Here is a 14,072-nt window from a genome sequence, read left to right on the forward strand (position 1 = left end):
ACAGGACCGCAGACAACAGATTCTACTCTGGCTACCTCAAAAAAAAAAAAAACAAAAAAAAAACCCAACAACCAAAAACAAGTTTATCACAAGAAATTAAGAAACGTATGGCATTTGGGGGATATAGCTCAGGGAGTCAAGCTTGGATGCCACAAAATGAGACTCAACTCTACTGGCAGCAATACCTAATCACACCACAGGGATGTTCTGAGAAAACCCCTATGCCACTGAACACGTTTGCCATGAGAGCTAGTGTTCCAAATGGATCCCATTCTTGGTTCTCACTGCTGTCTTCATATTCAAGCATCTAAAGAAATAAAGACCTACAGAAAAGAGAAAAGCATTTAAAGCAGAACTGACAAACCACAGCCCTGGAGCCAAATCCAGCCATTGTCTCTTCTGATAAATAAAGCTTTATTGGAACACAGCTACCTCCAGTCATTTACATATTTACATACAATATGTAAATGGCTGCTTTCCTGCTACAGCAGCAGAGTTGAGTATTTGTGATGGAATCCATTTGGCCCACAAAACCCAAAATATTTACTGTGTGTTCCTTTACACATTAAGTTTGCCAATCTGATCTGGATAAAAGAACATCTAAAGAAAAAAGTAAAAAATCTCCACTACTGCATTGTTACCACCACCATCTATCACACTTCTTTCCCAGAGTTAACAGGGCTAATAGTCTGAATATACTTGAGTATACAAGCTGTTCTCAATACGTTTATATGCACATGTGTATGTACACATACAAATAATTTTCACATAAGTGAGATTCAATAATATGTACTGTGCTACAACTTGCTCTTTTCATGTAGTATAGCTTGGAGCTCTTTCAATGCCACAGAAAGCTACCTCATCCTTTTCAGTGACTGCACAGTAGTATACAATTGGGATTCAACCAAAATTTAATTAATATAACCATCCTTCCATAGGGAATGAGATTTTCCAATGTCTCATAATTATAAGCAATATAACAAAGAACACTAAATGCATATTTGTGCACAAGTGAAAATATTTTAGTAGAATAAATACTTAGGAATAGAATTACTGAATCAAAGGGCATACTCTTAAATTTTTTATTTTGATAGTGTCAAAGTGCCCTCTGGGAAAAGGATATTAACATTTAAACTCTTATCAACTATGTATACCATTGACCATTTTATTAAAACTTGTATCAAACACACAATCTATTCTTGTTAATTTCAGCCACTGTGATGGGTGAAAAATGTATCTCATTTCATTTTGCCTTTCTTTAACTAAAGGAATGTAGCCATATTTTTAAATTTCTTTTGGCCATTTGTGCTCCTATGAATGGCCTGTTTTCAGCCTTGGCTTATTTTTCTTTCTTTTTTTAAAAAATATTTTCTTGGTTTATTTATTTATTTTGAGAGAGAGCGAGAGCAGGGGAGGGCAGAGACAGAGTGACAGAGAGAAAACCCCAACCAAGATCCATACTGCCAGTGCAGAGCCCAACATGCAGCTTGAACCCACAGACCATTAGATTGTGACCTGAGCCAAAATCAAGAGTCAGATACTTAACCGACTGAGCCACCTAGGTGCCCCTGCTTATTTTTCTATAACAAAATTTGAAGACAAGTATTTTGGTCATTCTACATAGCATTTTGTAGTTCTTGTCAAAGTAGTTGCTGATCTTTAGAAATGGGAATATTTAACATTTTTAAAATCCACATTTCTGGCTTCTCCTGAGTATATGAAGGCTCTATAATATTGCCCTATTGGCAATAAATGGCTGGAACAGAAGACAGCCTTCTCTCTCTTGTGGAGCAGGTGCTGTCCTGAATCCCAGGTCCCTCTTCTCTTGAAACAGGCCACTGACCTCTTCCAATGACTTTTCTAATCTCGGTAGGCACTCAGTTTTGCAAATCCTGTTCAATTTGTCATTTATCTTTTTTCTTAGTGATTTTTAGAAGCTCTTTACATATGTAATATATTCATGTGTCTCTTTTGTACATTACAAAATTTTCTCCTATTAACTCCCTTTATTTAACTTTAGGACCACTGGGTTTTATAGTTGCTTAGGAAGGTCTTCCTCAATCCATGTTTAAAAGCTATTATTATATTTTCTTAAGATGCTTATGAGTACACTATAAACATCATATGGTATTATTATTATATGTTTAGTTCTTTCCTGTTTAAAGTATAAATTATACTTTGTATGTGTTGTGGTAGCCACTTTCTCAACTTCATATTTAGAGTATTTCGTCATTTGCTTACTTACTTGAAATGCCACAAATAGGAGTACATTATTCTGTACATTTTTTACAACTAAATAGTATATGCAGAGAATTATTTTATGTTGGTTTACACAGATCTACCTGATTTATAATAGATATTTTATTAATTCCCTTATCAATTCATTTTGTAATCCATTTAAACAGCCCCCTACTTAACACATATGTAGATTTTGTCTAGTGTTAGGTTACTACAGTGGCACAATAAGTATTTGTTTCATTATACAACCTGTGTGCATGACTACCAGTAGAATTCTAGGGATTAAGTTATCAAATACAAAAGTATGTGTACTTTTGAGGGATGCCTAGGTGGCTCAGTCGGTTAAGTGTCCAACTCTTGGTTTCAGCTTAGGTCATGATCTCATGGTTATGTGGGTTTGAGCTCTGCATCAGGCTCTGCACTGATAGTATGGAGCCTGCTTGGGATTCTCTCTCTCCCTCTCTCTGTCCCTCCCCAACTCATATTGTCTCTGTTTCTCTCAAAATAAATAAGTAAACTTTAATTTTTTTTTTGAAAAAAGTATGTGTACCTTCTAAAGATAGCAAGGCTTATGCTCCCACCAGTAATGTATGGGACTGCCTTTTTCCAGTCTGTGTGTATTTTCTCACTTTATTGATTTTGCAAGACCATCTGATAAATCTGATAGGTGAAAAATTGTATTCATGATTTTAACTTCTATTTCTTTCATTTTCAATGAGATCAAGCATCTGTTTATGTGGTGGAACCACTTGTTTTTCGTTTTGTTTTGTTGGTTTTTTTTTTCAATAAATTGCTTATCTGGGTCTTTTGCACATTTTCTAAGACCTTTTTCTTACCGGTCAGCTAAGGATTTCTTTTGAATGATGAGGCCCTTCTCTTATACATTGCAAGTATTTCTTCAGGTTCTAATTTTCATTTTTATGCTTTCTGCTGTATAGAAATGTTTTTAATATAGTCATGTGTATTAATTTTTTCTTTTTGTGGCTTCTGGGTTTAAATATTATTTATAAAGACCTTCCACAGCTCCCCTCCATTTTTTTTTAATATGGAATGCTTCACAAATTTGCGTGTCATCCTTGCACAGAAACCAAGCTAGTTTTCTCTGGATCATTACAATTTTAGTATATGTGCTACCAAAGTGAGCACCTTTCCACCTCTTAATATTCATTCTGAAAAAATCTCCCATTTAAGTGTTTACATTTAAAGTTTTTTTTTACATTTTTTCAAGTTTATTTATTTTGAGAAAGAGAGAGTAGGGAATCCCAAGCAGCCTCCATGTTATCAATGCAGAGCCCAACGTAGGGCTCCAGCCTACAAACCATGCTACCCTGACTTGAGATGAAATCAAGAGTTGGATGCTTAACTGACTGACCACGCAAGCACCCCTACATTTTTACATTTAAATTTCTAAGTCATTTGGAATGGATTTAATGTCGTGTTATAACTTTATTTCAGTTGTCCCAACTATTTATTAAATAATCTGTCTCTTCCAAACTGATTTGAAACTCTTCTATATTAATTCCCTTAAGTATTTGGGGCTCCTTCAAGGACCTCTATACCCTTTTAGTAATTTGTCTGTATATTGGTTTGCCAAAATCAAACTTTTTAAATAATTGTGGCTTCATGATACAGTATCACGAATTAGAGCCTTAGTCCCTTAGTCAGTATCTATTGAACAAATACTGTCTTGGTTTTAAGAGCGACACAGAGAAAGTTTGGATTCCATGCCTGCCCTCTTGAAGACGAGAAAGACACTGCTGCCCTAGAAACCCATGAGTGTCCTCTTATCTACAGTCCAGTGACTAGCTCCACACTGGCTTCAGTGGCACTCACCCAAGATGAAGAGATAAAGGTGTTGCTGGAAATAGGGGGCAAGACCTTCTTCTTGACCTTGGGGAAATCTCAGGCCATCCCCAGATCCTTTCTTCCCTAATATGGATTATGTCTCTGTATAGACTTCAGATACATGTATTCATATGCTTCAGGGAAAAGCATTTGGGGACATTCAGAATTTAAGGCCACTATTTGATATTTCTTACTTTGGATCTAGCAACAGTAACACCCTAACCCGCTTATCTCTAAAGCCTGTGCAAAATATCCTAAAAGCTAAACATTTTGCTTACTCCTCTCAAAATAGCAGCAGTGTAACAATCCACTCCCCCAGATAATTGGCTTGAATAATGTCTCACAGAGACAGCAAGATTAAACATTTAGCTGCTACCCTGTGGGGAACTCTGGAAAAAAAACAACCCCTATGAATCATGCAAGATCTAATTTTCTCCCATTCCCCCTGCACCACCCTCCACCCCCACCTGCTGTGGTCTGACTTCTATCTCACTCCAAATAATGTGAGAGATGTAAGACCAAAGAACAGGTTCTCAGCAGTTGTGGGACGGGAGCTCTCAGTAAGGCTGAAACAAAATCTCTAAAGTTGAGCTCTTTCAAGAAAATCAGCAAGTGACAAATAACATAAAAGATAACAGCCAGGGACTTAGCTCAGGCAACCTGAAAAGGATCACAGGATGTCTGCCAGCTTCTCCTACTCAGAACAGAATTCAGAGGCCTCGCAGAGCTGAGAAACCCAGTGTAACTACTGCTAAGCTTTTCCAGAAGTCTGGTGGGATTTGCTTCTCTTTCCTTCCTTTTTGGGGAAGTGTTTCCCAAATTCAAAGCATTTAAAACTAGTTCCATCAACTAGAGGGATTGAAGTCAAACTTGAAGTCAGTAGCATAAATCACGTTTTTCATGTTAAAAACAAGACAACTGGCTAGGGAGTCACTGATGCTAAGCCCCACATCAACAAACTGACTTAATTAGTTTCAGCCTTCCCAGAAATGGAATCGTAAACTACTCAGTCAAGAATCACTTGACTAGCACTAACTTGGTAATCTGTCTGATGGACCCCTGCTATCCCCTAAAGGAAAATAACCTTGTTTTAACCAACTCACTTCTTTGCCCAGTACAACTTTCTTGTTCCTATTCCCTTCTGCCTATAAAACTTTCCATTTGATGTACTTCCTCAGAGCTTCTTTCTACCTGCTGGATGAGAGATGCTGCCTGGTTCATGAGTCATTAAATAAAGCCAATAAGGTCTTTAAATTTTACTGAGTTGAATTTATATATATATAATATAAATTATATATAAATAATATAAATATATATATAAATTAGCTCATGGATTTTTTTTACAAATAGTTTATTGTCAAGTTAGTTTCCATATAACACCCAGTGCTCATCCCCACAAGTGCCCTCCTCCATGCCTATCTCCCCCTCCCCCCACACCCATCAAGTTGAATTTTTTAAATATTTGATATAAATATACATCTAGATAGATGAGGGATGGATGGATAGATGGACAGACAAGTAAGTAGGTAGCTAGCTAGACAGAGATAGGATATACATCTAAATTTCTAAACATAACATCATTTTTAAAGAAGTATGAAAGAGTCATGAAAAGAATTAGAAAAAAGGAAGAAGGAAACAAGAAAATAACTATGGGTGTAGAACAGGTTCTATGAACTGTTGAGCTGCTGTGTGTGTCAGTAAAAAAATAACGAGATGGATTTTAATCATCAGAGGTTAAATTTTACTCAACAGCATAGCTTTCCTTAGTACTGTTAAATACTTCAATTAAACATGATGCATAAACTTTAAAGACGAAAAGAATAAACATTCATCAGTGATCTTAAGACATAAAAAGGTGCATATACAGTGGAATCCCTCTTCCCCACCTCTCCCTGACTGCTCTCTCTCCCCGCAAACCTTCCCTATACTCCCACACCCAGCTCTCTGGAACTTGGCAGTTGTAAATGCACTTATTTACCCCATAAGTATAGTTCTGTGTCCATATAAATGTATAATATTCCTTTTTTCTATTAATTGAAGTGAGAGAGCATGAGCAGGGGAGGCCCTCAGAATGGAGCTTGACTCGGGTCTCAGTCCCACAACCATGTCAGTCCCACAACCATGTGATCATGACCTGAGCCAAAATCAAGAGTCAGACACTCAATCAACTGAGCCACCCAGGCACCCCGAATGTATAGTGTTCTTCTGCATGCTTTTAAACTTTGACATAAATGATATACTCCCTGTATTCTTATGCAACTTTCTCTTTTTAGTTCAACATAAAAATTGAAATTTATCATGATTATCTTTGTTTAGCTCTGGCTAATTATTTTTGCTGATTTGTAGTATTACATTATGTGAATGAGCCATAATTATTTATCCATTCTCCTGCCAATAGATATTTAGGTCATTTGCACATTTAAAGCTTTTATAAACAAAGTTGAAACATTCTTTGATACAGTTCTTTGAGCATGGGTATGAACATTTCTCTAGGGAACAAAAATAGGATTAGAATTTCTGGATCAAATAATATAATTTTTCAATCCTCTCCTTACAACTTTCTTGATTTATCTATATATCAGCCAAAAAATGATTGCTATGGAACATCTATAAAAAAATGTTTAACTCAATGGTTTCTTGAGTCCTTTGTAGAGTTTTCTATCCTTGTTTTCATGTAAAGAACTGTGAAATTAGAAATGCTTTGAAATTTAAAAAAAAGAATTACTTTGAATTATAAAGCATACTGGAACTGACTGAAATACGTTGCTTTGTTATTATGATACAAAGCAAAACATGAAATCCTCTATTCTTTCCAATTGTCTAACACGTGTAACCTAATCATTTTCCAGGCCACACTGTCATTCATCTCTGAAGACAGACTTCAGGCATTTTCAGATGTGTCAGGGACCATAGCACCCATGAGCCATCCCTGAAGAGCCACCTCGGGGACTAAAACCAGGGAATAAGAGAGAAATAGAAATAGAATGGATAGAAGGACATGTGGTGAACACTGAACCCACTCAGAAAGATCCCAGTTACAAAATGGCAGTAATTATGGCTCAAAATGTAATCCCAAAGCAACGTTGTACCAGTAATTTAAATGCAAAAACCTAAATGTGGAAGGACCCACAGAAGTGGTGGTAAATTGCTTAGCTTCCTATCTTATATTTATTGGACTGTATAGATACTTCTTAAAGCACATAAACAGTTTTTTCTTCATTCCACAAATATTCCTTGAGCATTTACTGTGTGTCAGGCTTGGTGCTAAGTACCAGGAACACAATAACAGAGAGAAGACACTGTCCCCATTCTCTCACAGCGTGATTATAGTAGTAGGGAAAACAAGCATTAAATGACTTACACAAATAAATAAAAGTAGTGTGATAATCTGATAAACAATATAGAGTTAAGGTACATAATTCATGGAGGATATACATTAGGGGGAATGTATATCTGGTCAAGGGAATGAGAGAAGTCTTCTTGATGGATGCTCTCCTTGAGCAGAGACCTCCAAGATGAGGTCATAGGGGATAAAAGGGAGGCAGGCAAGGGGTGCCTCGGTGGCTCCATCAGTCTGACTCTTGGTTTCAGCTCAGGTCATGATCTCATAATTTGTGGGTTCAAGCCCCATGTCTGGAGGATCAAGATCCCATGATTCCACTTTCTTTAGCTTCCACCTCAGCCTGGAAGTCATCCCTGCAATAGCTATTAAATGCCCAGAATGAAATGGAAACTAAGTGGGCAGCAAGTGAGAAATAAATAGTGTGGGTTTGGTCCCCCACATTGCAGACCTGGCGTACGCCTACTTCTCTCTACTGTGTGAAATTGAAAAGGGACTAATGAGGTTGACCACATGGAAGTGATAGTAGCAGGTCTGGATTGTAGGCTAAGGAACAGTCTAGACTGAGACAGTATCAATTCTCCTGGGTGGAAAAAACAATCAGACAAAGTGAGGCACTTGCTAATACTAACAAAGCTCTTTATCTGCCTAAATTATTAATGGCCTATGGAGTGCTTACAAGTAGGGGCCAGTCTTGCCTCTGCCCTGCTCTGTATCCTGGAGAATGGACCCGAATTTCCCCTCAACCTCTGCTAAGCACAAGGGGGATGTCTATGTCAACTGAGCACCAGGAAAGGAAATGAGATAGCACATAATGAGGTTCTGTGAGGAAGAATTAGGCCTCTACTCTTGGTGCTTCTTTTTGCACATAAATTGAATCAGAGAATCCAATGTTCATCTGTAGCACTAACTGTGTTTANTCCTCTAGATAAACACTCAGATTCAGCTTAGGAAACACTGAAATGTCCTTGAGCTTGGTGGTCAAGCTTCTCATTCATTCTGTGGTACACACTCATAACTTTCTTCCTTGGCCCTGAGTCATTCCTGGAGTCCCATATGGGTTAGACACTTAAAAGGTGTTTGATTCTTTCAAGTCAAAGGGTGATGAATCTGTTCCAATTTAATGAGAGCTAGCAACCTGTAAGTTCCTATATAATCCAGGTCCCCTCTTAGTCTTATTAAAATCTTTGACCTCTAAGCCTAACAATATTACAAGGGCGATAAAAAATGAATAAGACTTGGAAATGTTAAGGAATTTGCCCAGCGACACACAGTGACCCAGTGGCAAATTCAGAATTTGGCTTACTGCTGATGACTGTGGAAGTGAACTTGAGCTAATTTTCATGTCACTTTGTGTGTTAAAGTAAGAAATGCTTAATTCAGTGATAGAAGATCAGTGGACCTAACATATAATAGGTTTCTTAATGGAAAGAAGGAAGGAAAAAAGGGAGGGAAGGAGGGAGGGAGGGAGGGAAGAAGGGGGGGANGGAAAGGGAAATAAGGGAAAGGAAAGGAAAGGAAAGGAAAGGAAAGGAAAGGAAAGGAAAGGAGAGAAGGAAGGAAGGGAAGAAGGAAGGAAGGGAGAGAGGGAAGGAAAAAAGAAAGAGCAAAAGGAAAAAATTATGTCAAATACTGATTTATTCCTCTAAGTGTCTAACCTTCTAGTTTTGAAGGAATCATCACCCAGCCCCTACCAATACTGATGGATTGGTAAATTTGCTGATGGCCCATTCCTGACTGTGTGATCAATACCTATGGTATCTTGAGGAAGTTGATGCTTTCCTCTGATTTTTCTTGATTCATGTAGCTTGTGTTAAGCCTTGCTTTTAAGCAGCCCTGCAGAGGTACCTCCAGGACCTGTGGTCCAGCAGGAGCCCGGGTAGAAAGAACATTTTGCCATAGCCTGACCACCCAGCACAGACAGCTTCCTGCCTGTCAGAGGGCACAAGGTATTTACTTTGGTGCTGCTTTTGTGTGGTTATTCTTTCTGACCAAGGTCCCGGTATCCTTAGGAGGCAATCTGAACAATATCTTTTCTGTCCATATTGAAATCTTTGTAGTCAATGGAGAATCACTAACACAATGGGTACATTCCAAACAAAGGTATCACTTGCTATAAAAATTTCACCATACGGTAAGTACTTCTCTATTTCCTCTTATCACTGATCTACAGCTACTTTTCTTGTTTTTGTTAGGTTTAACATGTGTATTGCATCTCATAGTCTGTTTTGACCTCTTCCATAAAAAATAAGGTGTTTGATAGATTCTTAATAACTGCTATGCTAAGGGGCAAATAAGATGAGACGTTAAAGGAGAGGCAAATTCTCCTCTTCCGGGTTTATATTTATCTTTGCACTCCAAAACATTTTACAGTGATATCTGTATGAATATGGTACCAATGAAACAAATCCTGAAAATTAAGTGAAGTAGATCAAATTGAAAATGTATTAGGCCTTTATTGAGAGCTCAGGCTGTTCCTTTTCAAAATTCACTTGCCTGTCTTTTCTGCTAGAGCTTGAAAAAGAGACTCACACAAAACCATCAGGCCAATAATATGAGCTATGTGACAAGCTGTCCATATGGAGCTGTATTAGCTACTAATAGCTATTAGCTTGGAAAAAGATGAAGTCATCACAAAGCACTCTGCTCAGCGGGTTCCTCTCTGTTTTATGACTGCGCCGGATCTAATGTGAATAATGATACAGTTTCCCTCCCTAAGACCCTTCCTCCAAGGAGCCCAAAGTGCTTTGCAAATGTTTTTAAATCGATTTTCATAGCTCTGATGCAGTGTTCTACGGCCAAGGGTGTTGCGAGACAGTGGAGACACCCAGCTCAGTTCCGGTTGCGGAGTCCAGACTGGCTGCTCTCCACACCCCCACCCCCGCTGGAGTCCACCCTTCACCGCTACCTCCTCCCAAACAAAAGGAGCTTTCTCGAAAATGAGAAGCGCAAGCTCATCGTACAGCGCAGGGTTTTTATATGACTTCAATATGTCCAGTTGTCAAAAACATATTTAAATGGCCATTTTGCTTGTGGGGGGTTATCTTGGAATAAGGATTTCCCTATCTGGAAAAAAAAAATTCCCACCATTCAGCCTTCCTTTGTATCTGTAACACAATGGACAATGGCAGTCACTGAAGGTCAATGAGCAGTTTTTTTGGGGGGGGGGCGGGGAGAAGAAAAGAAGGAAAGGGAAATTTATAGAAACCCAAAGGAAATATTTCCTTGACTTTAGTCAGCTTAAAATATATTTTTCCTTACCTTTCAGAAGAAGTTAAAAGGAAAAAACCTAAAGCGTGCAGCTTCCTGACCTGATAAACCGCTGAGTTTTCCTGAAACTGAAATCCAGATCAGTGAGGACCTCCCAGTGTGTCCTGTTGGAGGAGAGAAGTGGAGGGGCCCGTGAGAACTGATGTTTCCACACGCCAGCTTGGTGCAGTGGCGGTCTGGCTTGTGACATGTCCTCGGGACGCTGAGGCAGAGTTGATCAGAGAGGCCCATGCAGTCTTCAAGGAAGGCAGAGAGGTTCCCATCATTCTTAGTTGCTTCTATCAGGACCAGAAAATTCTTTGTTGTGAGAGCTAGCCTGTGCTCTGTAGGGTATTTAGGAGTGGCTCTCAGTGTCTGCTCACAGATGCCACAATCATCCCTCCTGAGTCATGCTTATCAAAAACTTGTCTAGATATTGCCAAATGTCCCACAGAGGGCAAAATCACCCTGGTTGAGTACCAGTGTCCTTTACCAACCACTCTGGAGGGTTTTGAAAACTAAACTTTCCCCAAGAATTGGCTGTCAACTGTTACCAAGCATGCTATTCTTCCAAAGGGAATGACCAGAGTATCAAAAGAAACTAAAATGCCACTGAGTCCAAAAGAATTGTACAACCCATAACAGAACGCAGCATACCCATTCAAAAAAGCAGCTGTTTTGACAGTCTTTTCCAAGGAAAACTGGAAAAGGCCTTTGAATTGAAAGTGCCTGCTTCACTACCTAAGGCTTTAAGGATTAAGACAATTTCCCCCAGTCTCTAATTATAGGTGTCATTAAGAACTTGCTGAAATGTTGCATTAGCAACCAATTTTAAGATGAATTGCTTTGCCCTTCAAAATGTATTAGGATTATAGGATGGCTTACTGATTAACCAAGCAAATTGATACACATTATAATCATGTTACCACTACTAAGAATTACCTGTTGATGACTAAATTATAGATTTCCAGTTGAAGAGTAAACTTAAGTTTCTTCACATTTTAATGGTTTTGATTGTTGGAAGTTATAGGAAGAAATAAGTAATCAGTCATTAAAGGGTCTTTTTAAAAAGTGTATTTATTTATTTTTAGAGATAGAGCACAAGCTCAAGCAGGGGAAGGGCAGAGAGAGAGAATCTCAAGCAGGTTCCACATTCAGTGAGGAGCCCAATGCCGGGCTTGATCCCACAACCTTGAAATCATGACCTGGGCTGAAATCAAGAGCCACTCAGGTGCCTCTTAAAGGCTCTTTTATTTTTTTTTTTGTTTGTTTGTTTTTTTTTTGTTGTTTGTTTGTTTTTTTTTAATAGTTTATTGTCAAATTAGTTTCCACATAACACTCAGTGCTCATCCCCACAAGTGTCCTCCTCCATGCCCATTTAAAGGCTCTTTTAAAGTGGCTAAATGATTTATTTGGTTTACAAGTAGTGCTGGGATCATTAACCTGACTGTTACAAGTATTAATTAATTTACTTTCCATTTCCTTTTCTTTGAAATGTTCATCTGAGGAAATAGTACGATTACTTATAAACAGAGTTAGATAGCTATGAACAGATCTGTCCTTTACATGAAAATCAACAAAGGCAGTATTTCTTAAAGAGAAGTCACCTGGCACAGGACATTGCTGGTACAAATATTTTGACACTGCATTAGTAAGAATACTATGCATAGTAGATCAAACAGAGCCCTGCAAGGAATAATGGGACAACAGGAAACATTTTTTAAACAGGATAAAAGAAAAATTACAGGAAGCCAGCATTTGAAGCCAAATGCCTTAAAAGCAAGCTTGAAGTAAGTGAAATATCAGTTATATGCCATTACTGGAGAGAAATCAAGAATTAAGTCCTTTATTTCTATTGACAGGTAGTCTTCTAATTGTACCCTAGCCAAAGCAGCGCGATGTGACCAAGACAGCATCGGGTGTCTTATAAGCTAGGCTTTGTAATGCCCTCTAGCTTTGTGACCTAGGGCAAGCCCCTGTCAGAGTGGCTGGTTTTCCGTGAATTCCTTGGCGCCACTTCACAGATTGTATATGAAACTGTCTGTGAAATGTGACTTAGTAAAAAGATAGCAAAGCAATTCCCTGCCCAGGCATCGCTCCCCAGGCCGTAGTATTTTGCAATTCTCATTCCATCGACCTTCTTCTTTTTTTAAAAAAAATTTTTAATGTTTTATTTATTTCTGAGAGAGAGAGACAGTGTGAGCAGGGGAGGGTCAGAGAGAGAGGCACAGAATCCGAAGTAGTCTCCAGGCTCTGAGCTGGCAGTCAGCACACAGTCTGATGCGGGGCTTAAACCCACAAACCGAGAGATCATGACCTGAGCCGAAGTCGGATGCTCAACTGACTGAGCCACCCAGACACCCCACCAGCGACCTTAACATCTGCACTGGTCCAGGCCCAGCGGGAAAGTTGGGACATTCAAGGGATTCAAGAGAGGGGGATATTTGCCGAGTTGGTGACGAGAGAACTAGGAAGAGGGTGGAGCCCCCCAATGAGTAGGTACAGCAAGAAGCTACCACCTCCACTGAGCCTGAGAGGGGCCACTATTGGAGTGGAGAGAGCTTCCTGCAGGGGGCGCCGTGAGCCGTGAAGAGGAACCCAACTGTGGTGAGGCTAGAGGGCTTGGGAGAAATAAACTCCAGGTGATCCTGTGTCCCCAACCCAAGTCAGAGGTCGCGGGAGCCCAGGGGGAGCGGTGTGCCGGGGCGCCAGCCCGTGGGCAGTCCAGGGCAGAGAAAGCCTGTGTGTGACGCACAGAGCAAGCAGCGCAACCACGCTGCGGGTGCACAGAGGTTCTCAGATCTCACCTCCGCTGCCGCCGCCACCAACTCTTCTCCAGCCTTCCGAATGGACTTGCTACTCACCCCCTTCACGTGCTCATCAGCTCCAAAACCCCCCGGGGCCCTAGGGCTGACCGTGTAATTCTGCGGTGACACAAAGTGAACTTGGCACACCGGGCGAGGACAACCTCCATTCACACCTCTGTCACTGTCTGACCATTTCACTGAATCTGCTTTGTAATTGGAGTAACGATCCCGTTAAAGAAACCCCTTTGTGAAACTCTTTCCTGCGTGCCCCTTGGAAATCATCACCAAGTTCAAACCACTCTATACAAGAGCTCAGAGTAGAGTCTAAACCATTGCCTTAGTTGGAATATTTTGAAATCAAGGTAGGATGAAATAGGCAAGGATTTGATGAAATCCTGTGTGAAAAAGAAATAGGGAGGGAGGTGGTAAAGACTTGAAGAGCCATCCATCAGACCACAGCCCGAAGCATGTCTTCACCTGAAGGAGCAAGGGAGAGAAGATGGGGTGCAAGACAGTTGTAAAGACTGTTGGGAAGCCCTTGAGGTAACATCAGCCAACAAAGGAGCCCCGTTTCTGTCAGGTCAGGGCCAGCT

General features: G+C 39.7%; 1 non-coding gene across 1 annotated transcript; it reads right to left on the reverse strand.

Moving 5' to 3' along the window:
• Positions 1 to 3,277: 3,277 nt before the first annotated feature.
• LOC144219374 (U6 spliceosomal RNA) lies at positions 3,278 to 3,384 on the reverse strand. The gene has a single exon (XR_013331387.1). It is a non-coding gene; the product is annotated as a U6 spliceosomal RNA (small nuclear RNA).
• Positions 3,385 to 14,072: the final 10,688 nt, after the last annotated feature.

Source organism: Crocuta crocuta, unplaced genomic scaffold (genome assembly GCF_008692635.1).
Source record: "Crocuta crocuta isolate KB4526 unplaced genomic scaffold, BGI_CrCroc_1.0 scaffold118, whole genome shotgun sequence".
In the NCBI taxonomy this organism is placed as follows: domain Eukaryota; kingdom Metazoa; phylum Chordata; class Mammalia; order Carnivora; family Hyaenidae; genus Crocuta; species Crocuta crocuta.